The sequence below is a fragment of the Triturus cristatus genome, chromosome 5_1, assembly GCF_964204655.1.
Source record: "Triturus cristatus chromosome 5_1, aTriCri1.1, whole genome shotgun sequence".
NCBI classification, from domain to species: domain Eukaryota; kingdom Metazoa; phylum Chordata; class Amphibia; order Caudata; family Salamandridae; genus Triturus; species Triturus cristatus.
This window is the reverse complement of record NC_140587.1, coordinates 107,178,964-107,205,162: the sequence shown is the minus strand read 5'-3', so window position 1 is coordinate 107,205,162 and position 26,199 is coordinate 107,178,964. Positions and strand designations below refer to the sequence as shown.

The 26,199-nt window shown below is 42.9% G+C and overlaps 1 protein-coding gene across 1 annotated transcript in view; it reads right to left on the bottom strand.

The window, feature by feature from the left end:
• Window positions 1-26,199, bottom strand: part of LOC146830331 (pentraxin fusion protein-like) — a 337,598-nt gene that overhangs the window by 72,555 nt on the left and 238,844 nt on the right. The gene's annotated exons all lie outside the window — the stretch shown is intronic.

The window sequence follows — 26,199 nt, the reverse complement described above, 5'->3', positions numbered from 1 at the left end:
CAAACATCTGTTTCCAACTAATGTTTCAGCTGCAGAAGTAATGTATAATTTTGTTAAAGAGAAGTCTACCCTTGAGGAATGTAGTAAATTCAATGAACAATAACTGGATACAGACAAAATTAGAGAAAATAATAAAATGCAACATCAATGAGTTATAATGCTACTAGCAGAAACCCTGCAAACAAAATTGGATAGTTTAGAAAAGTCTGTATCAAAAACTGCAGGATTAGAAAAACAGTTACATATCTGTAAAAATTGCTGTGCAATCTTATGTCAAAATTTGAATGTTGAACTGGGCCTGGGTGGTAAATTCTGTTCCGCTCGTAAAATTTGCGGAATTGGGCAATTTCGTGTTCCGCGGAGAATGCGGAATTGCCCAAAATTCTGCGTTCCGCGGCTTCGCGGAATTTTTTGCTTGTTCGCGTTCTCAAAATGTGTGTTCGCAAGATATTTCCCCCATGCACGCAAACAGCATTCGCGAACAGGAAAAAAGCATGGCGAACAAGCAATTCTGCGTGTTCGCAGAATTTCTGCGTGCTTGCGGAGATTTTTTACTGTGTCACGGAGCTTTGCTTGGCGCAACTACGCAAATTCCGCCCACCCCTACGTTGAACAAAGGCTAGAGAATGGCTCAATGGGTAAAGTTATGAAATTCATTAATTATCCAAACAGAAATGACATGGAATACTTAGACATAACATCTGATGATGTTGGTGTAGTTAAGCAGATTGGTTGATGTGTTGTACGTTTTCTTCTTGTGAAAGACTTGCATGTCCAGCGAAATCTGTTCCCAGTGTCTTTAGAGCATGCAGTAACTATCCACAAATCATAAGGTTTAAGTGTAGATACAGCTCTTGTTAATATTGGTGGTAGTGTATTCAAAAAAGTAATGTCATAGGTACTTTAGAACCATTACAGCAAATGATCTCCTCTGTTTCCCGTTGGGGTTCAGGATAAACGATGATTCAAGTCCCTTCCCTTGTGACAAAAAGTCAGGTCAATCAATACTGCATTTTACTTTCTTAAGTACATTTTATGAAGGAAATACAAGACATTTTTTAATCCCTTTTTGAAAAATACGTATTATAATATTAGACAGTGCAGGGTAGCTTTTGAATTATTAGAATGTCTGATGATGACGTTATTTTGCACATTGGTTCCTTTTTAAGATCGGCTATATGAGCCCGCAGTTCTGCGTGTTTATATTCTTACTGCTGTTACATTTCATAAGTTTTAGTGCTGATATCTATTATTTTTAACTATGTACTGTTTTTACTACATATTTTATTGCTTTTGGTGTGTATGCAATTTTTATGGGTTCTTTTGCATCCGAATATATACATATACAACAAAACCCTCTCTCACTCGAGAGAAGACCTGCACTCCAATGGCAGGGAAACTATCCATACATCTAATTCCACCAGGCAGAATGAAAGTTCAATCACCAATATCTCTCAAGACCAACAAATGTTTTCTTTCAGGCATTCCATGAAGACACGTTTCAGCCTTTCTCAATTCAATTTGCCATTTTTAAAACATTGACTCGGGTGCTCTTAATATACAATTAGTTTCCTGAACATGTAAAACATACTATGGTATTGTCCATGTTTAGTAAAACCATAAGTAACTCATAAGTGTTTTAAAATATCATTTTCTTTCATTGAATGGTTCATCCCATCTTAGGATAATCCTTTTATCATTCAGCACTCATGATAAATATTTCAGTGTTCACTTTGAGGAAAATCCAAATACTGATTTTAATCGTAGTTCGATCACAATAGTGACTGTTTACCTTGCTGTTTCCATACTTTTTACTGTTACACATTTACCCCATCCATACCACCAGGTTGATGCCCTGCTGCCCTCCAGATATCATGTACCAATTAAAGTAACTTTCTTAGCCTCTCACAGGAATGCCAGGCATCGATCCATTTATTCCTTATTTCAATTTATTACATTAACTCTTCTGTGTCCTGGGGCTAGTCAGCTCTATTTCTCACACAGTAAAACATGTAGAGGTTTTGTGATTCCTGATAGCATGTGGTGCATGGTAAACTGCGGCACCACTTCCACCGTATTAAACATCACAAAGAAAAATTCTCTCACTCCAGAGAGGACCTGCACTATATGGCGGGGGAAGTATCCATACATTTCATTTCTCCAGACAGAATGAAAATCCAATCACCAATATTTCTTGAGCCCAGCAAAGGTTTTATTTCAGGTATTCCATGAAGATGTATTTTGACTAACAATTAGCCTTTCTCAATTTAAATCACCATTTTTAAAACACTGACTCATGTGCTCTTAATATACAATTAGTTTGCTGCACAATTGCATAGTATATGTTCTATGTTCAGCAAACTAGTCGTACTGGCAGTCTTCCAGCGCTGCTCAACAAACAGCAGTTACCCAAGGTCAGTCGACTGCTGTGGTACACACCAAAACAAACATCACAACACTGATATTTGGATGTACTCAAAAACTATGCACCTGATGTGATTTGGTAAGTAAACACACCTTCACAATATAAACCACACCCATCTCTGACCACAATCCTTTGCTTCCAAACTATAGCCCACAACACAGGCAAAAGTGTGTCCTGCAAATTTTTGATTAGTCACTAATTTTTCCCCATCTTCACTTTTAGCACTCTCAACCATCTATAATATTTTTTGGGCACGTTATAACCTATATCCCTTGGTTTATTTCATTCATATACCAACTAATTTTATTTTGGTCACCATACCTGGGAAAACAAATCGTCTTCACTGAGAAAGATTTGAACGTCATGGTGGATAAAATATTAGAGTTCAGCCCCAAATGTTTGGAGCCGAAGTCCAGCAGACTCCTCAAACTAGGAAAGCCGAACTGTGGGACAGGATGGTCAACAGGGTGAATGATCTTGGTCCTACCTTCCACACACAGGGAGACAGCAGGCAGAGCGGAAACAACCTCAGGCAGGAGGTGCATGGCAAGTACAGCAGCCACTACATGAAGGCACAGAGGACTGGTGGTGGTCCTCCAAGCACACAATTAGAACTCTTACCCTGGGAGGAGAAGTTGTTGGCAATCTTTCATACGAGGGCTTGTCAGGAACACCTGGGGAACTGGACTCTGGTAAGTTATACTTCCCAAACTGATACAATAACAACTCTTTTCCATTGTTTTCTCAATCTACTTACCTAACAAATAACATAGTAAACATTTTACATGTATGCTTGTCTGTGGTAACGAGTGTTGGTGCTACTGACTCCATATGATTATAAATCCTTGACCTGCCACATTTTGCAATGCTGTTTGTAAGTGCATCATGTAGGAAAGTGGCTCTGTATTAGGGGTGGGCGGAATTTGCAAAAGCGACTTTCGCAAATTATCGCGAAAATGTTTAAAATCTCCGCAAAAACGCGGAAATATCGCGAAGATGCGGAAGTTTTTTTCCCGCCCGTTCGCGGTATTTTCTGCGTGTTCGCGGCTCGCCAACTTACCCATGCAGTTGCTTGCGGGCGCGGCCATCTTGTTTTCACTCTTCTCGTGGTGCATGATTGCGAGAAGAAAGACGTGATCGTGCGACGCATGACGTTACTGCGGGCGTGAACTGTCGCGAGACAGCGCAAATGGCTACCAACAATCCAACATCTCGTGGAGAACGCGACCAGATCGGGAAAACTTGGCGGCGAACGCGCGGATTCAGGTAAGGCGATCGCGCGCGCGCGAGAATGTATTATTTTACAGCGCGAGCAAGAACCAAATTATCGCTAAGCTGCGGAATGCGGAAATTTTGACATTTTCGCACTCTCCGCGGAACGCGAAAATGTCAAATTATCGCAGTTTCCGCGAGCGGAACGGAAATTTAGCCCTGGCCTACTCTGTATATACTGTTCCCAAATAGGTAAAGTTAGATATAACCTTACTCTCTAAAGTGGTAGCTTGGTCGAGCAGTAAGGCAGTATCAGAAGACAGTGTAAAGCATTTGTTGTACACACTCAGCAAATGGCCTCACACACTCAAGAACTGAACTCTAGGCCAATGGTTTGTATATACAAATATATGGTTGTTTTATTTTAGAACCAACAATAGGTATCAAAATATACTTCCTCAGAATGAGGCGCTTTAGTTAAATACTTTGCAATAGGCAATTAACTTTTGAATGCAATAGTTACAGTTTGTTGCAATAGGCAACACAACAATACATTGAGCTCAATGGGAATTTCAAGTTAAATGCAATTGATTACTTTTAGGATTACCTTTTTAACTCCAGGACTGGAGCCTAGGTTCAGTCCTGGGACAGTTCTTCGAAGCAGATAAGTAAATACGATTTAGGTACTGTTGTGATTTTTAAGCAATATTTTGGTATTTTAAAAGTTGACACTTAGAAACTTTTCCTAATGAAATCACCAATGTTATCCTATGGGAGGACATTCACTTAGCAGGTAAGTGGGGTTATTGTTACTTTTTCTAGCTCAGTGTTGGATCCTGGATCCAGCACTAGTGTACCACCTCTAATCAGTTGAGAGAATGTGTTTAGGTTATACATGCGATTTTTAACGAATATTTGTAAGTTTGCCAAATCGACACTTAGAATCTTTTTCAGAAAAAACTAGGCAATGTTATCCTATGGAAGGAAATTCAAGTTGCAGTTAAAGTATGTTCTCGTTACTTTTGTAATCCAGTGCTGGGCTCCTAGGCTCAGTATGGCTGATGTATGTCAGGGCAGTGTATTGGTGTGGGCATGGCACACAGGGATGTGTGCCATGTCGACTCTCTGTTTTGTTCTATACCCAGCCACTCAGCCTGCAAGGGCAGTGTGTTTGTGTCAGGGTACAGGCCCTCTAAGGGTGGCACAATAAGTGCTGCAGCCCTTAGTGGCCTTCCCTGGTCACAAGGCCTGGGTACCCAGTGTACCATTTACCAGGGGCTGACATCTGACCAGGGTTTGCCACTTTGGGTTTTAGATTTCAGCACAGTTTTTAGGGAAGGAACATAGGCCCTAGGCACCTGATTGGCAGAAGCCCAGGGCACACTCAGTCAAAGTACATTCAGCAATTCAGCAAAAAGTAAGGGCATACCATGCAAGAAAGTTGGCACTTTCTCACACATCATCATAAAAAATACCAAAGCAGAACCCATGACATGAGTCAATATGGAAATGTATGATCCATCACAAATGCATGTTGTCAACATCTATGTTAAACGTAATGTCTGTCAAGTGTTGCAAAAAGTGACATTGAACTGACTAAAACTACCAGGAGACCTTGTTACTCCAACTCCAAACAAGATGTTACACTCCTTCACCCCCTTTCTCACCTGTCACCCATAATACCACTGACCTAGACTACTCATGAAGCTTAGCAAATCTCCAGTCTCACTAAAGTAGCATTAAACTGACTGCAACTACCAGGAAGCCTTGTCATTTCAGCTCCAAACAAGATGCTGCACTCCTTCACCCTTGACTCACCTGATGTTCATCTCACCACTGGGCTAGACTACTCATGCATCTCAGCAAATCTCTATTCTCAGTAAAGTGTAAAATGACATTGAACTGACTAGACTACTCATGAAATGTGTAAAGACAAGACAACAGTCATCACATCTATACGTCTGAACACTTTAGTTGATGGTGTCCTAGATACATCAACTCAAATTATTGGTGGGCAGAGTTACACCATTACAACAAAGTACACCTAATACATGTCAGCCATGAAAGACACACAGCTCATTTGCTAAGCCAAGTGACTCCTTGACTATAGACTCATAACCGGATGAACAATGTCACTCTTATAACCAAGCTGGCTGTTTGTCATAATTCAACATAAATATGCCTTTAAATGGATAAAATACACATGATATGACCACACAGTGTGTGTAGCTGAGTGTTGGAGATGTCACCTCCATCCATAAACCCAAAAGAGCATATAGTGACACATGCAATGAGCTGACTGAAGGAATTACTAACTTATTTTGTCCGTCTAGGTCCAAAATTAAACTGAAACAAACAATATAGCTGTACGTACATCAATTCTGCCATTGACTATGTTTCTCATTTCTCAGCAGGTGAATCCACCACTACATCTGAGCAGAGGCAGGCAAGCCAACAGAATCACTCTCCACCCCAGGAAGAAGAAGCCCTCAGTCATGACAAAGCTCCAGAAGCAGTGGACATCAAGCACCGTCCTGGGTCAGCCTGAGGAGATGCCAAAAGTTGGTCTCACTGTGCCATACCTCCCACCACAGCAGCAACAAAAACCAACCACTATCCCTACAACCAGTGCACCTAGCACAGTCAGTTATATCCCGTGCCCCCAGTCCTGAACTTTCAGATGGCCACCACCACCCCAGACAGTGAGGATCCAGGACCCAGTGGGAGGGTGCAGTCTATGTCTAAGGGGGCAGGGCTGTGGGGCTAGCTGTCGTGGGAGAAAAAATGTGGGCCCAAGAGTGAGCCCACTGAGGGCTAAGGACATCCAGGCTGCCACTACACAAGCCCTGCCTATACCAGGACTCCCGCAGTGTGTTGGACCAGGTTGTTACAGAAGTACAGGAAATGAAGGAGCTGCATAAAGCAACACACCAGGAGGTTGCCCGAATACAAGTCGAGGTGGCCCGCATCTGCATGCAAGAATGATGGATGGAGAATGGATGAAGAACAGCCGACTGAAGCTGAACTCAGACAAGACGGAGGTCCTCATCCTCGGACCCACCCCCTCAGCCTGGGAAGACTCCTAGTGGCCGACAACACTGGGAACAGCATCGACACCCACCCACCACGCACGCAACCTAGGGGTCATCCTCGACGCCACCATCTCCATGACTAAGCAGGTCAACGCTGTCTCCTCATCCTGCTTCAACACCCTCCGAATGCTCTGCAGGATCTAGTCTGTCGTAAGTTTGTCTTAAGTCAAACTTAAGACAAAATCCTAACTTTACTACTACTAAATGCCTTCTGTGAATACCAAAAGTAGTAAGTTTAGGATTTTTTCTTAAGTTAGTTCTGTGAATCGCGCCCTTTCATCCTATTACTGTGCAAACTGTCTTGGAACCAGCTTTGTACATCAAAAATATGTGGTACCAGTTTCCAGCAATACTCTATGTCCACTTTGTACGGCTGAACAGCAAAGAATACCTACTGATGTTACAACTCTGAAATGTTCAAATGAAAATGACATGGTGAAGATACCTATACAGAGAGATTAGATGTGTAAACATACACATGACATACATCACATTGGCAATTTCTAGAGAATCCTGTCCTAAGCAACATTCACATTTGCATAAGGATACACTACATAAACATACACATCTCTCAAGATGTTTCCAGTCCTATATAGTCAGAGTTATGAGCTTAAAAATCAGCCTCAGACCATCAGTACAAGATTGCCTAGATTGTTATTTCATCACATCTCACACCATATGTACACTCAGAACAAGTCAGTCTGGATGAGATCCTGACGCAAATTAGCTCCTTCGTCCTCACCGCTATCTTTATCTTAATTTGGTTTTTCAGGGTCCTCAGCTGGTGGGTCTTCATGGCCTGCATCGTCTGCGATGGAAGGGATGTTCTGTTACAGGGCAATGTTGTGGAGTATGCAACAGACCACAGTGATTTGACACACCTTCCTGGATGAGTAGAGAAGGGCACCCCACTCCTGTCCAGGCATTTTAATCTGGCTTTTAGGTACCCAAAGTGCACTCCACTGGCCACCTTGTTCTTCCATGGGCCTTATTGAAGCAGACTTCCCTTGCCATTGTAGGATTCCTCAACGGGGACAACATCAATGGTCTGTTAGGATACGTTGAGTCTCCTAGATGGTAGATAGATAGAAGGGCAACATGAAATAACACAATCAAATCATACTGCCTTACTTTTCCCAAGATAGTGCTCAAATATATCACACTTATCTACATGCCAGGCCCTCTCCGGTAGTAGTTGTGACATCAGGTGTGGTAAAGTGCTATTTCGCTTTATGAAGCCATCATGTGCAGATCCTGGGAAGCTGGTACATATGTTTGAGATGTACAAACCTGCTAAACAGACAACTTGCACATTGACAGAAGGGTAATGCTTCCTGCTCATGTACACATGCTCCCTGATGTATGGTGGTACAATGGCTTTGTTTCTTATAACCTACCAGCCGTGGCCTCATCATCGGGTAGAGCTAAGGGTGGGTTATTGGTTTTGATTGCTGTAGATATACCTGTCAAAGTCAAAAAACATGTTTTGGTTGGTACACATTCCCAGATTTTATGGCTTCAACAGGAGCAGGACAGGAATATGCTTTTAATTAATTTTTATAACAATGTCTTTGACAACTCAAGGTACCAGGTCGTACTTGCATTGGAATCCGCTATGGAAGATATAGTAACTAAATTTGATATTGTTTTTGATATCATCTGGGTGGGAGACTTTAATACAGTGGTGTGTCCTCTTGCCACCCAAAGGGTATGTGGCTTTATTGATTGTTGGGGGGATGGTGTCCTCCATTTCCCTCACAACTTATATGGTAATTCTCTGAACAAAATTTTAACAACATACGACATGGAAATATTGGTTAATCAGACTAATAACTCAGGCGAAGTTGTCCCAACTTATACGGGAAGGAACGCCAATACAGTGATTGATTTTATTTGTTTATCATCTGGTATCGCCCCAAGGTGTTCTACCCCCGTGGTTGTAGACAACATGATTAGCGACCACAATTGTATCACTGCCGAGTTAACCTTATGGAAGGAACGACCTGTGTCTATTCCATGTATTATTACCAATATTGAGCCCCATCGCCCTAACGGTATTCGTATCAGATGGAAAGGCAATAAAGCGGATATTCAGTCTAATGCCATTGTGTCAAAGTGTCTTACAGAAATAGTTACTATATTAGAATGTGAGGAGGGAAATGCTGAAATCTTGCATACTTTTACCAATCTTAATTTAATTATAGACAGCAACTTCACTGTATCGCACAAGGGTAGGAAACACCAGCTTAAGGGATGGTTTGACCATACCTGCACTATCGCACTTAAAAGACTCAAAATAGCATTGTCAGATGAGAAGAGAGATATTGGAACCATCAGGGAATTACGAGGGATTTACCAGACGGCTATCAAGTCTAGGAAAACTGAACTAAGACAAGAGGCTTGGGAAAAATTGGATCAAGCAGCCTCTACAGCGGATTCTTCTCTATTTTGGGCAACAGTTAATAGCCCTTTTTTGAAGGATGAAAAGATCCCAGAATTAACAGCAAATGTTAGTTCGGAGAGCTGGGTCACCCATTTCTCCCAGATTTTTGATTCAACCAGAACTGGAGAATTCCATGACGACAGATGGCCTGTTATATCCTTGGACATTACTATTGCCGAAGTGTGGGATAGTATTAAATCCAGCAAGGGTGGGAAGGCCCAGGGACCTGATGGGGTTCCTATTGATGTATACAAAACAGTACCAGAGTTATGGGGCCCACTGCTTACAAAAGTTTTTAATACTGCCGTACGTACTGGGGTTCCACACACCTGGGAAGAATCCATTATCGTACCGATTTTCAAGAAAGGAGACAGGGGGGATGCAAAGAATTACCGCCCAATATCCCTCCTGGACTCCTCGGTGAAAGTCATGAGCCGGGTACTCATGGTAAGGTTAGAAGAATGGGCCAAGTCCAATAATATCCTGGCTGATTCCCAATACGGCTTTAGGCGGGGCAGAGGAACATTAGAACAATGCCTCAACCTTGATTTAATCATAGGCAAATATACCAAGGCTAAAAAAGGATCTCTCTATCTCTGCTTCGCAGATTTGAGTAGTGCCTTTGATATGGTGGATCACAGTATCCTATGGACTACGCTATTGGAAATGGGGGCTCCAGAGGCAATTGTTTACTTTCTAGCGAGACTTTATGCCAAATTAAACTCTAGTGTTCGCTATGGTCAGGCCGGGGAGTGTACCCCCAAGTTTAGTCTTAGACGGGGAATTAGACAAGGGTGTGTGCTTGCCCCTTTGCTTTTTATCCTTTTCATTAACAAAGTGGACGCAGTTTTAAAGGAGATCGCGGCTGACGCACCAAAAATAAATGATTTCAGCGTTCCCGTACTCCTTTACGCGGACGACGCTGTAATTTTGTCTAGGACCCCTATTGGCCTACAGCGTCTGATGGACAGGTTCCTGCTGTTCATCAACGATAGAAAGCTGTTGATCAACAAGACTAAAACCTTCATTATGGAGTGCGGGGCGGTATGTAAAAAACCTCATGCTTACTTTTTAGAAGGCCATAAGGTGTCAACAGTGGAATCTTTTAATTATCTCGGCATCACCTTTTCTAAATCAGGTAGCTGGACTAGTGAGATTAATAATGTCCAGGCTAGGATGGCAAAAAGCTCGCATGGGGTGTTCAAATTCGCTACAAACATTGGAGATAAACGGATCAAAGATATGTTGACGATCTTTCAAATGAGATGTTTATCTGTGGCCCTTTATGGAGCCGGAGTGTGGGGGCATACCAAGACAGGGAACCTGCAAGTAGAGGAAAACCTCTTTCTAAAAAGGTTGCTGTGTCTGCCTAAATCTGCTACAAATGATTTGGCCCATAGAGAACTAGGTATCTCCCACCTCTCCGATTTACTGGCACTAAGGCCCTTAATGTTGTGGCGTTCTGTATGGTTAAAAGAAGAGACCTCCCTAAGCAGAGCAATTATTGGAGATTGTCTCTCCATTGATGGCCACCTGAAAATTCCTTGGATTAAATATGTCATAAACTGTTACTTCGAGATTTATGGTATTAGTCTTAAAGACGACTGTAACGCCTCCTCCAGTCTGTCTAAAAAAGTGATGAAATCAGTTTTTACGAATTTTACGCTAGAGCAAAGGGAAAGAACTAGTAGTAATTTATGTACATGTATGTTTTATAGTAGATTTTGTGAAAATGAGGGTTTTCAGCCATATCTGAGTCTAGTCACTCGACCCTCCCATAGGTATGTTATCACCAGATTAAGGTTTGGGATAGTTCATCATCTGGTGGCTTACCCGTGTATTAAAAAACACCCGGTAGGCCCATGCCCATGTGATAACGTATCAGCTCAAAGCACCATGCACTTTCTTTTGTCATGTAACCTTTATGATAATTACCGTCAAGCCTATCTCAAACCTATCTTTTTAAAATATGGAGTAAGGAACAGACAAGATGCCATGAAGCTGCTTTTTAAACCATATCCCGACGTATGCTTTTTTACTGCAACCTTCCTCCTATTAGCTATCAAAGTAAGGCCTGGTATGCTCTTTTAATTATTTATATTCTTAAATCATGTAACCTGTCTACATTTTTAATCATGAATTGTCTGTTGTATTTGTTGTGTATTTGTTTTGCTTTTATGGACTTGTGTTTTAAGCTCCGAATAAAGCCTTATGAAAGTGAAAGTGAAGTATGGTGGTACTAAGGCAATATGGGTTCCATCAATCAATCCTATTACATATGGGATGCGACCATATCTATAGGAATCTGCCTTCCCAGTTGCTCAATCTTAATGTCTGGGAAAGTGGATGTAGCTGCCCACGTGTTTCAACATTGCTCTAAGCACATCTGTGAGGACATGACACAACATTAGTTGCAACATTCCACTTGACATAGCAACAATTAATTGAAATTAACCTGTCAGAAAATGCAAAACTGACATGACTTTCACTAGTGCTGGTGGAGAGTTTGGAATATTGAGGGGAAGTAGGAGGTCAAGCTCAAACTGGTGAATGAGATCCAGGATTTTTTGCTGATTCAAGCTGAATGTATGTATGATGTGTCTTTATTGTATGGTGTGTAGGTCAGGGAATGGGTGGAACATTAGATACTGTAAAAGAACAATGCATTTCGGTCTCAGTGTGCACATTTACATATATGTGACCTGTAAGGCCAAATCCATGTGTTAGTACATTTATGCATCATGAAGTACTACACATGCGACATCATAAATGTCCTATCATACTCATCCACCTGTCATAAACAAGCAGTCCTTCACAGGGTTGTAACATGAGTTTAGACACCATCAAATCAAATCAAAACATAGTGGTGGCATTGATTGCATGTACAATTAGCAAACGTGTTGCATTTATAACGCTACATACATTGTACATATGTGTACAGTAATGCGCTACACAGATGAAATCTTATACAAGACATGAAATAAGAATAGAGCATTTCAAATGTCAACATCTAAGCACTCATTTGTGTTGGTGATGATGCACTTCTGCATGTCAAATACAGGCTCACCAACCATTAAAATGTTGTCTGCAGTACTGTAAACATGACCCCTAACACGGCAGAAGCCGGACCTTGCTAAGAGGACAAATAGAAGGTTCTGACGCCGGCAGTCTATGATCGTGTGTTGGTTACATGCATGGCCGTCTCAGCTGTACGCCAACATTGGGTAAGGTGACCACTATGAACTGGGTGCATCTGTTCTAATGACTGCGTAAGCAGCATAAATATACGCTGTGGTAAGAAAAATCACTCACTTGCCTAATGTCACTGCTGTCATTAGCAGCTGTGTGGCACCTCTGGGAAGAACCATGCTAGGCCAGGCAGGTAAGAGGGCCCCTGCTTTCACATCAGTAGATTTGGAGACACTGGCTAAAGAAGTCCTTTCCCTACATGGCCAGCTGTATAGCTTACCAGAGGAGCGGGTAACTTTTACATGATGTCTGAAGGATACTGAAATATCAACCTTAAAAAGGCGATGGTCTAATATGTGCCTATTATTTCCAGATTGAAATCACACCCACCTTCGTTAGGGTGTGTTCTTACTACTAATGTCAGAGATGTGATTGATGATGGTTCACTATACATTAGCTTACATTTTCACATCTATGATTTTGGAGTCACCCTTTTCTCCTACCCCTGTGCCATGCACATTCCACTGCAAGCATGCTGGAATGTGGACTATTACAGGTTTTACATGGAAATCCTGCTCAATCTACAAAAGATTGATACAAAATCATTACTAGTATATGTATCAAGTTAGGTACAGCAGTCGTGGATAGTAGGTATGTGCATGGTGCCCCAGATATCCCAGCACATTTCAGTTAACAGCAATCCCTTGGCTGGGTGTGATGGAGCATCATTCATTCATTCAGACAGTAAAAGAAAATATTCATGTCCTTTATTGAATGGCACTTACATACACACTAACCTATGAACTCTCGGCAATAATCATGTCAATGTGCCAATACTATGGTCAACATACAGACTGTGGACCCTGCCACTGATTCCCACCCACTCTGGCCCAAAATGTAGCAGGGGATTATATGACATAGTACTGGAGATCTCCTGATCCAGAGATAGTTTCCTAAATAGTGTCCAAAAACGATTTATTGCTCTAAGACATCTCAGTAAAGCCACCTATGATATTGTAGTTGAAAGAAGCCACACACCTGAGTGTACTTGCCATTTATAATAATTTTGTATGTGATTCACTGCCTTATGACGGGCCCCTCACTACCCCAAGTCTGATGTAACAGGCCAATGAATCAAACTTGATTTGAGCAGAGTATCTGCACTCTCGACACGTGTACTGTACACATAGTTGTTGATCACTGCAGTGAATTCTGCATAACCACCTGTATCAAATTAAGCAACCACACCATTTATACAATAGTATGCTGATGTCATCCCTGTGACAGTTCCATGAATTGCCAAATGGGTATCCTTTGCTGCAAAGACATAGACTACACGCTCAATCAGTCATGTGGCATTTTTAAATTGATTTGTACAAATAACCACTGATTTGCAGATTGAGAGTACAAAGTTTTTATGATGCATCACAGTTTGTGCTAACAATCATGTTGTGTTCAACATGTAGAGGGTCATATGTCTGGTCTGTACAGTCATGCATATGTAGCTCAGCTGTCATGTGCTCACAATGGTTTATAGTGTTACATCTTGTCTACATCAACCGAACCTGTGTAGAGATCCAGGCCTAAGTGTTGTCATTAGGCTAGCATAGGCTATAGACAACCAGAACTGAGCTGGGTCTAGTCACCAGATGAATAGTCTAAGTTTGACTCATGTCAGTGTGTATTGACATCGTGGGAGTCTACATATTTGGGCCCTTGTCAAGTTCTACTTGGTCAAGCTAGGTGTATACAACGTCTTGATATGCAACACATATGACTTTTGTCTTGCATGTCCACTGACTCTCTTAATTAATTTCATCCATTCAGGTTAACGCCTAACAAAAGCTAATATATAGGTTTGCCATTGCCTGGAAAGTGAGGGCCCTGGGGGTCAATGTCCGGCACAACATCCACTGCAGGAAGAGGTCTGGCTGATGAAGTCCACCCAATGTGGTAGGGGCATGCGTCGGTGTGAGAAGTTGGCCTGGTATATGCTGGTCACTAGTTAAAGTGGCCACCTTGCACCAGTACAATTCGACTCTTATGGTAGATAGGTTTAAGACAACCTTTTAAAGAAAGCTATCCTAGTGGTAGCTGTGGAGAGCAGCCTTTAGGCTAAGTCTTTAGAGGAATGTAAAGCAGCTTGTTTTACCTTATAATCCATTGAATTACTAAATGAAAGGCCACCACAGAGGTATATATATATATATAAAATATATATGTATTTATTACCAGACACACTCTACTAATCTCTTTATGAGATTAGAAGTCAGGAACATATGCACAAATCAACGTTTCACAACAAGTTAAGCACAAAAATGGCTGGGGCCCTAGGGGCGTCCCAGACCATATACTAAAAAAGAGGTTTAGGAATATCGACTTGAGAAGAGACAGGGCCTAGGGCCTTCAGAAGCGCTGGGAAGTTTTAGGATACTTCGGGAGAGTCTAAAAGCAAGTCACTTACAGGGTAAGTAGTTCTAGAGCCAACACACACAGGAGCACCATAGTGCACAAGTTACCTCACCCAGGAAAGCTGGGTGCATAGGTGTCTTTTGGTGTCGGGTTGCGGCGTCGTTTTCAATGGGAGCCAAAGAAGACTTGCTGTTTGTGAAGACAGGAGAAGTGTCCTGTGGAATCCAAGGCTGGATTCAGAAGAAAGAAGACCTGAAATCAGAAGGGACAGTGTTCAAAGTCACTTGGCAGTGACCCGGGGCAAGGAAGAGGGATGCCCACAGTTGTCGGATGATTTCAGGTAATCATGGGTGTCTTGACTCTTCAGCCACGAAGTCCAGGAGGCATTCACGACAACCAGGAGCTGGATTCTGCATGTCCCACAAAGTCTGCAGCTTACTGCGGTGTCGGCAACCAGATTGGAGCCAACAAGCCTTGGCAACAGCAAGTCTTGAGGAAAGTGTAAAAAGTCAGCGGTGCGGACCAGCAAGGTCTGAGGGACTCACCCAGCGAGCGTAAGTCAGCGCAGACCTGGAGCAACCAGGGGAGCTCTTTGGATTTGTAGAAAAGTCTTCAGGGGACCCACAAACCAACTGGCAAGGGATCGCAAAGACGCCTCGGGAGGATTCACTCAACAGGGGCCCACGGTCACTCGGGACAAGGTAGGCATCTAATCGTCAGTGCAAATCCTGATGGAGGCTTGGACCATACGTGGTCCAATGCACAAGTTTGTAGACCATCATGAAGGGGTTGCACTCGAAAATAGTGCACGGTACCCAGGTATTGTGGTTCCTCATCATTCATGGGGACCACTTGCCTCAGCTTCACTGGGGACTCACGATGGCCTTGGAGAAGTCAGGAAATTTACTTCCGGGGCTGCAGGGACTTCAGACACCGGCGGGAGCAGGAAAGTTTGCGACCATTGATGCAAAGTTTTGGTGCCTGCCAAGCAGGGGAGTCACTCCTTGACTCCAAGGGAGATTCTTCAGTCTTCCAAAGGTAGTGGAGTGTCAAAGGGCCAGGATTCTTCTTCAGAGCATCGTCCAGGGATATCTAGTTTGCAATGGCAAGGGTTCCCTACCTTATACTAAAAGAAAGGGAGGGACTAGCTCTATGACCTTTCCTACGGGAGGGTCAGGGGAGTGGGTGGTTACACCCTCTTCCCTTTGTCCAGTTTCACACCAGAGCTGGGGCAGGTAGCCCCTCAACCGGTTTGAGCTGGCATATGCACAGAGCAGCCTACTGCTCCCTCAGTGCAGGACTTCAAAGCACTCTAGGAGTGCACCCACCCAACCCCAATTCACTAAATCCTGTCTGGGAGGTGGTGACACATCTCTGTGACAGGATGCCTATTGTTGAGACTCCTCCACTGCGAGTTTCGGTCAGCAGCAGGAGGGCAGCCCAGTGTTTGTGCTGGTGGCATCCATTTTGTGATGCCAGGGCTCTTCAGGATTCTACCGTGTTTCCACAGTAGGTACATGTCTATCCCTCTAGAAGGGTGGGATCATACTCCCACACCAGTTACTGGTGTGGGAGTATGATTCCAAAGTGTTTGACACCAAACACGACATGCTTTGATGCAGCCATCCCAAAGTTAGCATTAACCGCGAGGTTATAATGCACTTAAGAGTTTATGGTTTAACCGCATCCACAAACAGCCCCAGAGAATGGACTCTGAGATCTGCAGAGGGGCGCTGCTCAGGCAGAGGCACCCCCTCACATGGAAACCAAGCACCCTTCCCTCAGGATTGATAGGGCCTTCCTTAGGGGTGACTGATAGGTTTATATGTGTGTGTAAGGTGAGATATAGGGAACCTATATCTCAGTGAGGAGTGCTAACACTACTTCACCAAGGCTGCAGTAGCAGGCCTGTAGTGTCAGATTTAGTCTGCTTCCCAGGGGTGGCATAATACATGCTTCAGCCCCTGGTAGGCCTGTGAAGTACCTATGCCCTTGGTACCTAAGGTACCATATACTAGGGGCTCATAAGGTACCACAGTATCCAATCACTAGTGCATCTAATATACACTCCATGTCATTTAAGGGTTGTACTACGTTGTAGGTCACAATTTTGGACTAAAACGGAGTACCGACGGAGAGAGCAGGGCTTCCTTCCTTGTGTTGTGACCAGGTTGAGGTGGGCTCACTTGTCTTACAAATTGGACAAGTTCCATTGATACCGAATCTGTTCTTGGGTTACTGGTTTTGTATTAAGGATTTATATATATATTTTTTCACTTCACAGTAGTAGCTTTGTTTATCGGTCCTGAAGAAAGCCAGACATACTTGTTAGATGGTTAATGGCTGAAACATGTCAACCTTCTTGCCAATCTAGCAGTTTTAATAGATACTGCGTAGCACTGTGTTTTAACTCTGCCAGTATAGACGAGTCAATAAAGTTTCTTTTTCATCTGCACTAGGCAGTTTTAGATTCACACATTTTCACCCATTTATTGCGCTGCACCCTCACATTAATATACTGCTCGATTTTGGGATTTTAGCATCCATATTTGAGGTATAACAATAACACATCCCAGAGCTCCCACCTCTCAGTGAGGTGGCTGTAGCCCTCAGTGCGACTAGGTTTTCCCACTGGGAGGAGAAAGCCCAAATGATGAAGCATGTCACCTTTAGTGAGTGAGGGCATTCGTCCTAAGAAGGGATTGCTCCCCCTTGTTAGACTTCAGCTAAAGAGACACATTTTCACTTTTTTCTTTTTCTTTGTTCCATTGCTTTCAAGCTGTATCAGACCCAAGAAGTTAATTGTGTTTAGAGTGTATCTTTATAGGGGTATAACTTCTTGCAGGTCTTTAAATGTCTATTCCCTCGGACCCCCTCTTCAGAGTTCCTGCTGTGTTATCAAAACCGATAAACAGCAGCCCAAGATATCGTTTGAATCTTGCAGCTCATTCTGCCCAGCGGGCACACACTCATACACAGACGCCGCTAAAGCTTTTGATTCAGTTTGATGGAGGTATATGTTTGACACTTTAAAGAGGATGGGTCTTCTGTTTTCATTCATACCATGGATAGAGATTCTATATACAGCACTGATGGCGAGGCAGCAAATCAACAGTTGTCTCTCTACAACTTTTAAAATCCACAAAGAGACCAGACAGGGGTGTCCACTCTCTCCTATCCTTTGGCCTGTGTTGTGCGACAGAGATATGCGAGAGCTGTCCTATAGTTCAGTCAGGGCCCCCTTATAATCTCCATGTATACAGATGATATGATTTTGTATATCCGAAACCCGGAGGAGAACTTGCATTCGCTTATCCGGGAATACATTAAATACAAACACTTATCGAACTGAGAATTAACTGGGGAAAATCTTCTGTCTTTCCACTCACACCTAGTACATTGCATTTCCAAATGGAGTACCCACTCCAATGGTCGACTGAGCCTGTCAAGTATCTGTGAGTGTGGGTGCACTCTGATCCTGAGATAGTGCTGAGAGAAAACTTTGGTAGAGCTCTGACCTCCATGGAAGAACAGGTGAATAGGTGAATGGGCCTGCCTCTCTCCCAAGCAGATAGAATAGCAGTAATAACAATGGTCATTCTCCCTTGGTTTCTGTACCTCTTTATTAATGTTCCTAACAAATTAACAAGGGTTTCCTTCTCACGACTGCGTTCGATATTAATACGCCTGGTCTGGGCCAGTAAGAAATCCAGGTGTAGCAGGGGTACACTTACACGGCCATATTCACATGGGGGGTTTGCCACACCTGATCTGCATCTGTACTATTTATGTGTGCAGGCCCAGTTTGCACACTACTGGCCCCCCATTCCACATGTAGCAGTGGAGGCAGACAATATGGTGCCTAATTATTTAGTGGCATTAATTTCTAAGGCAAACTGTACTTATCCACTCAGGTACATGTGCACTGCTGACTGCACAGCTCAGGCATGGGGTGCTATGGCGAAACATGCGGGCAGACAAATTGTATGTGCCCCGGCTCTTCCAATAGCACATCATCCTAAACTTTCTGTGACCCAAGACGAAAGCGCGTTGGAAATGTTGGTGGATATGGGTATCGTCACAATGGGCGATGTCTACCCGGTGGGCACCTTCCTTTTGATGGAGGAGATACGTGGCAGACATCCCTATGCGCTAATGGCAGTTTTCACATATTAAATGTTGCGGGAGGCACTCAAGGCCTTTAATCACAGGCACCCCACGGAACCATTCACTCTAAGTCCCTTACAGGCATTATAGGCAGGCCCATTGCAAACTAAGGTGGTCACCAGACTGTACAACCCCATGCAATCTGACACTGCGCTTGTTTTCAGCCAGGCACGAGAGCGATGGGAACAGGCATTGGGTAACGGTATTAGCAAGGAGGAATGGGAATCCAGCTGCTCCATGACCAGACGGCTGACGGCTAATTATAATTTACCTCCGGAGCCAGCTGTCACATGGTATGCAATTTCAAATACCACTGAAAACAGACTTTCACTCTATTACTCATCGAGTAATTTCACATTTCATCAAATATTCCTATGTTTAAATTATTTACACGATTACATTCATTTTGTTAACGTCACAAAGTGATTTCCAAATTATAATTTTAAACACATGATTAATTAGCAAAGTCTGTATGATTCAGCTCCTATTAGCCTTATAGAGGACGTTGGTGATTTCATAGTCTAAAGTGCATGGGTATAAAAAAAATCACATTCATTTTGTTCCAACCCCGTCTTAATCCATTTGCTCCATTAAAACAATTCTCGTATATGCATAGATGCAAATTACCTTTTGACCAAGTGACGATATACATGCAAGTGCATTCATTTCTCACTGTAATTAAATATCATAAAGTCGATATCAGCCCAGTGGCTAATTCTGCATGTGCAAATATAACTATCACAGTTGAATGCATAGTTAAATTCTAAAAGAGTTTGTCAGTTTGGTCATGATTCATTTATTCAATGAAGCTACTTTATTTCACCCACGCTTTTATATATGTTTATCAGGGGGCATTTTGTGGTAAATAAAATTCCTTTACCGGGACTTAATTTGATACAGAAACATAATAAAATAGCTCAGTAAAATAAGAGGCAGAATCCGTGGTATTAGAGGTTCGGAATGGGCTTTATTCCAATGATCGATTATAATCGGTTGCTCCAAGTTCCATCACCACGGGGGTTCAGGAAGTGAAGTACATACTTTATTGACAAGAAGTGACTTTTATAGTACATACATTACAATGAAGCAAATGCAGTAGGCGTAACAATTGATAAGGAAAATGACGATTCATGTGCGTAACCGAAAATGGGTGTAATAAGGAGTAAAAAGGAACATAATTGGTTATGATGTCACATATAGGTGGATCTATAAGATAATACTTGGCATAGATGCGCGCGCAGCAGCATGACGTGTAATTGACGTGCAACTAGGGGGTGAAGGGGACTTGACATTTAGCTCTACATGTGGAGACAAAAAGTCTGGGGGGTCAAGTCAACCTAATCCCAAATCATATCTAACATCCTATGTTTAAAGAACTATGTTATCCACAAAAGAAGGACTCTCGGACAGAATCTATTCTATACTGACTGTGCGTGCGTGTACAAGCGTCTAAGTGTCTACACTGAATGCGAGGGGGTAGGAATATTCCATGGTAACAGGGCTATGAATTACTTGCATGAGGACAGAGAAGCCGAGCCTTTGCTCAGTAGCTGGAAGAATGTTTATTTAAACTGCTAGACAGGAATGCATCGGCTAAGGAGTGAAGCAGATAATTCGAAGGTGAAATACAGTTCTTGGCAGAGGATAGGCTGATGTCAGGCTTCGTGAGCCGCGCAGAGAATGAGACAAAGTTCATGGTCACAGATGCAGGCTCAGACTGGAGTTTTCAGAGGCAGAAGGCAAGAGGAGTTTGATGACAGGATCAGGGCCTACTTGCCTGGACTGTAAAATGGCATAAGTGAACCATACAAAGCCGGTGGCCTTTCGTACTTAGGAATGGAATATCCGGCCTATTCATGGCGGATCTGACAGAGGACATGTTGACGGTGGACGCACATGTGTTTGCGTCTTCATAACTGGAACTGGAGGGAACATACATGTACTTGTGTCATGCATATAGAACCGTTGGGGTCCAAGATAGGGGACATAACTGACCAGAAAAATCCATATTTCCACATTCCCTCCTTGTCCCCTACTTGCCCGTTAAGAGATATCAATCTTCATCAATCCATTGATCTGTTCATATAGCATCATTTGTTCTTCTTTCTTCTTCCGTGACGAATGAAATCTTGGTGGTGGAATACACGATGTGGTACACAGACCACAAATCGCTGGTCCACATTGTAGACATAGACAGCAACTGAATAGTATGAGAAGGCCAATACCTAGGAAGGATAAAACTCTCCATCCCCAGGCTGATACCACACTCCAAAACCAACTGGACCAAGTCCAAGTGCCTGGGTTCTGGTGTATCTGGTTTACAATCTTATGAAGGCGAGTGATGGCTTTATATACAGATGGCGAATTTTCTGGTATGAATACGCAGCAGCTTGATCCGATGACCCTACAAGCTCCGCCCCTATCAGCTAGGATGACGTCAAGGACAAGACGATTTTGAAGCACAACAATCCGCATAGCAGACTGCTTTTCTGTTAAATTGCCTAAGGCGGAAATAGTCTCATTCACTACTGCTTCAAGGGTTCTAGTTAATCTACGTATCAGCTTACTATTTGTAACAGTACCTATATAGGGAAAGATGCCTTTATTAAAATCTACATACTTGTCCCATGCCGTCTCAGTGTAATCGACAATGGGGAGATCTCTCCGCTCTCTGTTGTGTACTAAATGAATATTTCTGTAATAATCAGGAGGAGCTAGGAAAACAGGTGGCAAAAGGAATGCAATGTAACAGGTACCATCCCAATCTAGAGGTAGACGCATATATGCAGTCTGACCACATATAAAGTAGGAGTGGCGATAAGCTCTAAATGAAGATTTGCCTTGATCACTGAATTCTACTATAGTAGTGCATTTACTATGGCCCATATGTATGGAACCAACCTTTCTTACACACAATTCACCCTTCGCTGGGAATACTGACATGGTGGGCAAAACTAGTTCAACTTCGGATTCGACATTTAGAATCATGAGATTAGGTATAAAATTACCTAATCCATATACTTCATTTTCTAGATCAGTTCCTGTTCTTTTGGGGCGACCCTCCTTGTCAGGGTAGCAGACCTTGAGTAAAACTAGGTTCAGGTTTCCCCATACCCAATGATCTTGGTAAACTGCTGTGTCTGAGTCTATGGAATTGATCAAACTAAACCATGCTCCACAGGAGCCATTATGTGTAAATGGGTGTGGAAAGAAAGGCAGGACTCCTTCATAATTCTGATAGGGAGGGAGCCGACCACACACCCAACAATTGGTGGCATTACTAGTCTGATGGGAATGATGTAACATACTAATGAAAGTGTTATTGCGCAGCGCAAGTCTATAAGACAATTCATGCGGAGGTAAGTCACTAAAAGAATGTTCAGCAGTAACATTGTAAACATTTCTGGCAATAGGGTAATATATGCGCAACAATATACTTGCAGTAATTATTAAAAGACTCAAGAAAAACAAGATTAATAATGTCACTATGCAGTGGCTACGCAGTGATTTACAATACGCCTGTCGTTTCAACATTTTTCGGGTGTTTTCTCTACTCAGGTCCAAGGGATACATGTCAGAGACAATTCAACCGCTTCACCTTGGAGAGGACTTAAACAATCAAATTGCTCGACTGGTTGGGCCTAAGCTTTAGTTTATAGTGTTCAGAGTCACTCTGTTCAACAAAAGGAAGTTTTGAGTCAATGGGTGAAGACACACGAGGTGGGCTGTTTACATCTGCAGGAAGTCCATGAAATTTCTTGATATGACTTGAATGAATCCAGCCTTTCCTGCCTTCAATCTTCACGGCTGTTCTTGTGGTCAGCAGGACCAACTTGGGTGATTTCCACCTGGGCTCCAGTTGAGTCTTTCGGTCGAAATTCCTCACAAATACGAGGTCCCCCGGAACTACGTCATGGGGTTTCACCTCAGTGTTGTCGGGAAAAGCTGCAGCTACCTGTGAACGACAAGATTGTAGTGCAGACATCAAGGAAGCCAAGTAATCTGTCAGCATATTACAGTCAACATCAGTTATTTTGCGTGGTATAGGCGTCCCCCACATATTTGGTGGTCTGCCGAAGATCACCTCATACGGGGATAGCCCTGTTCGAGAGTGTGCTACCATTCTCATGTAAAAGAGTGCAACGGGTAAGGCTACTACCCAGTCGACACCTTTCTCTCTGCATATTTTGGACAATCTGATTTTCAGTATCTGGTTATGTCTTTCTACGAGACCTGCTGCCTCGGGGTGTCGGACACAGTGGAATTTCCACTGATATCCTAACAGAAGTGAAACATGTTTCATTAATTCGGATGAGAACGGCTGGCCGTTATCTGAGTGAACAACACGTGGTAAACCGTATCGTGGGAAGAATTCTCGAACCAACTGTTTGGCAGTAGTCGGGGCAGTGTAATCTGAAACCGGGTATGCCTCTGTCCAACGGGACAGAGCGCAGACAACTACGAGAACATATTTGAATCCTCGACATCGTTCCATCTGGATATAGTCCATCTGGAGGGCTTCAAAAGGGTGATTAGGAGGATGAAATCCACCCTGTTCTACGGGAACGCTTTTTCCTGGGTTAAACTGACAACAGATCATACAGGTACGGACCTTTTGTTTGGCTGCTGCTCGTAAATGTTTATTGAACCAAATGTGTTGAATGCTGTCTAGCATAGCTTTTTCTCCTAGATGTGCTGGACTATGTATAGTGTTAATTATAACTTGGACCATTGAATCAGGAAGGAACCACACAGACTTTTCCTTCATCATCCATCCTTGGTCCGTTTGGATCCCTCCTAATTCAGTCCATTTCTTTATTTCGTCTGGTGTAGCATGTGTCTGTATGTCAATTACGTCAAGAGTAGGATCTTTAACTGTCATACAATGTGTCAGCGTCGGAACTATTGTCTTTGTCATGTCGGATGTTTGAGTTTGAGCGGTCTGTTTAGCTGTTCTGTCGGCTAGATCATTGCCTTGAGAAATGACATCAGTAACCTTCGTATGAGCCTTACATTTCATAATTGATATTGCAGTGGGTAGATGTATTGCATCTAATAAGGCATGAATGAGGGGTCCGTGCTGAATGTGGGCACCGTGGGAAGTTAAATAACCTCTCTCTCGCCACAGCACGCCGAAGTCATGTACAACTCCGAATGCATAACGTGAATCAGTGTATATGTTGACTTTTTTATTCGTGGCTTGAATACAGGCTTGTGTCAGAGCGATGAGCTCTGCGGCTTGAGCTGACAAAGTATTTATACGATTAGTTTCAATGACTTCAGTATCTGTGGTGACTGCGTAAGCAGCCACTAACTCTCCTGTACTTGTTCTCATACATGAACCATCTACATACAATGTCAGGTCTGGATCTGACAATGGGACATCGGTTAAGTCTTGTCTGGGTTTTGTCGTTATAGTAATAACTTCAATACAGTCATGAGCTAGTGGGTCTGTTCCGGTTACTGGCAAAAGTGTGGCAGGATTCAATGTGTTACAGCGTCTGATTTCTATGTGTGGCTGAAACAATGTAAGTTCGTACCCTGTAAGTCGCGCTATAGTCAAGTGTTGTGTTTGCGTTCTATTTACAAGAACCTCTACTGCATGTGGTACTTGAACTGTCAATGGATGTCCTAACACTATGGCATCGCTTTGTCTGATTGCTAAAGCTGTCGCTGCTACTGATTTCAGGCACGCAGGCAAAGCCTGGGCTACGGGATCTAATGTACTAGAAAAATAAGCACATGGTTTGTGTGCTCCTGCTTGTTCCTGTGTGAGTACTGACAAGGCAGTACCTTCGCGTTCTGTAACAAAGAGTGTAAATTGTTTTCTGTAACATGGCGTTGCTAAAACAGGTGCCTGACATAAAGCTTTCTTTAGGTTTTCAAAAACTTGTGTATGTTCCTGAGTCCAAGGGAGAACAGTCGATGTGGCTGCCTCCTGTGTGGTTAACTGAATGAGTGGTTTTGCTAGAAATGCGTACTGAGGGATCCACTGCCTGCAATATGAAGTGAGGCCTATGAAAGCCCGCACCTCCTTTTGTGTCTTGGGTATTGGCATGTTAGCTATTAACTGAATGCGGTCCGGTGTAAGCTGCCTTCCCTCCTTGGACAGCGAGTGTCCAAGATAAACAACTCGCTGGACACAGAATTGCAGCTTAAAAGGGGACACCTTGTGCCCCTTTTCGGCTAGAAATTGTAAAACTGTCAGTGATGCTTTTTCACATTCCGGTTCGCTTCTCGCGGTGATCAGCAGATCATCGACGTATTGGAGCAGAGCAGTGTTAACTGGCATGTGGATACTATCTAGTTCTCGTTTCAGTGCTTGGCTATAGATGCTGGGGCTTTCTGTAAATCCTTGAGGTGCGCGTGAGAATTTAAAGCTACGCCCATTTAAACTAAATCCGAACAAATATTGGCTTTCCGGATCTATTGGGACGCTGAAAAAGGCATTCTTGAGATCGATTACAGTAAAGAATGTCGCTTCGGAATCAATAGCTGTCAGTAATGACGAGATATCTGGGACCACAGGAAATTGTGGCACGATGCATTTGTTTAATTCGCGCAGATCAATAACCAATCGATATACTGGCGGGGCCTTAGGATCTGTTCGTTTAAGAATCGGAATTATCGGTGAATTACATACATTGGAGTCTGTTTCCACAACTACTCCTTGGACAATGAGCTCGTCAATGATTTGTAGTAAAGCCACTACAGCATCTGGTGGTAACTTGTATTGTCGCATTCGTGGTAGCACCACTCCTGCCTTTAATGTGACTCGATATGGTGTAATATTCATGCAACCAACATCAGTAGGGCCTTGTGCCCATAGATGTGTCGGTAAAGTCTGCAGTCGGGGATCCATGTCTCTAGACACATAGTGACCTTTAAAATCACGTAAAAACAACCTTACTCCTTCCGGAGAACAACATATTATGGCTCCTAGAGCTTTCAGTGTTTTTATTCCCAACAAGTTTTCTGGACATGATTTAGTAAGCAATAAATCTGTAGTTCGGGTCAGAGGTCCTATCGTAAGTGGAAGAGGCTGTGATACTTCATTAACAATAGGTTTTCCTGAAAAACCAAGGGAAATATTCTGAGAGCCTGAGAGGGGTGCCCCTGGAACTTCACTACGTTTTATAGTTGTTCGACTTGCCCCTGTATCGAGTAAAAATTTTCTATCTTGGCCTAATAATTCACTATGTACATAAGGTCCTTCTTGATCTACAGGAATCTCGATAAGGGGTAAGTCAACTTCTCTC